This window comes from Octodon degus, unplaced genomic scaffold (genome assembly GCF_000260255.1).
Source record: "Octodon degus isolate 3935 unplaced genomic scaffold, OctDeg1.0 scaffold00075, whole genome shotgun sequence".
In the NCBI taxonomy this organism is placed as follows: Eukaryota; Metazoa; Chordata; class Mammalia; order Rodentia; family Octodontidae; genus Octodon; species Octodon degus.
Window position 1 is genome coordinate 1,655,651 of NW_004524651.1, and position 755 is coordinate 1,656,405.

Here is a 755-nt window from a genome sequence, read left to right on the forward strand (position 1 = left end):
TCAGTGGCGACACAACCATTGGACATGGTTTGCAGCAAGGATAGCTGTGCCTCCCAAGTACCTATAATGAATATCTGCAGCTCCAGGCTCCCGCAGAAATCCTCAAGCTTTCAGCTGTCACTGTAATTTCCTTGGGAAGTGTTTCTAATTATACAGTTCTAGACACCGCTCCAGGTCAAGTCTTCTTGTATACAACACACAAGTTGCATAAGACCACAAAACAGCCAGCAGACTCTGAAGGGGTCCAAATTGCCATGTACTTGTTTTTAGCTCAGTAGTTAAGCATCAGTGGGTGTCACAGGGCATCATTTGCATGAGCACAAACAACATTCAAGGAACAGCAGATAACTAGTTCTTTATCCTTCTCTGTAGAGGTCACAACTCATTTCAGGAAGGCCATTTTATAATAATACTAGAAATTCCATCTCTTATACATTGACTGTTTATTTCAGTGGAGTTAGAGGCTTTGTACAGAGGGACTCAATTATTTTATTGCCTAGTACCTGCCATTTAGGAAACTTCTAGCACTGTAGTTTCCTGGAGATGGAAACATTGTTACCTCTGATTCTTAGGTTAACAGTGCTCTGAGATGTAGGGCCACATTCACCATCCAGTAGAGGAAATTCTAAACTTTAGCTAGCAATATACCATGGATAATTATTTAGGTATTAAATTTTCTTTAAAGTTTGGGAAACTGTATGATTTTTTTCTTGGAAGAAGGGGCAGAATTGGCTTTTTTTTTTTTTTTTTTTTTT